This window comes from Hoplias malabaricus, chromosome 1 (genome assembly GCF_029633855.1).
Source record: "Hoplias malabaricus isolate fHopMal1 chromosome 1, fHopMal1.hap1, whole genome shotgun sequence".
NCBI classification, from domain to species: domain Eukaryota; kingdom Metazoa; phylum Chordata; class Actinopteri; order Characiformes; family Erythrinidae; genus Hoplias; species Hoplias malabaricus.
The window spans coordinates 58870380-58870864 of NC_089800.1; positions in this window are offsets into that span (position 1 = coordinate 58870380).

A 485-nucleotide genomic window follows, 5' to 3' on the forward strand; every position below is an offset into this window, starting at 1 on the left:
TACAAATACATAACATACTTCCTTCTAGTCCAGCAACTGAAATACTACGTGCGTCATGATAATCCCATTACTTTTGCAGAGGTATATCTTTAGCTGGGTGAAAGGATTATAGTTGAATTGCCTTGCTCTCAAACTGGGACAGGTATTATTTAGCTGTCTAAATCTGTAGTTCCTAACTCTAGCCTTGTGACCCTACATGCTCACTACAGATTTGAGTTGGTCCTTAGATAATGAAGTGATTCAGGCTTAGGAAAAACTGTGGCCCTTTAGGAATGTAGCCTGGCATTAAATTAATCATTGCAGAAGCCTTAGTGATCCTTGGAAATGCTACTAAATATTTAAAAGAGAAGGAAAGATTTCAATCTAACACTGCAATTTTTACATTATTGGAGAAAGAGTACACTGTTTAATGTATTGTAATAGTTACTTGATGTCCTTTGTGGGGTTAGAATTGTCTTAATTGTTTTGTGTTTGTGTAGATGTTC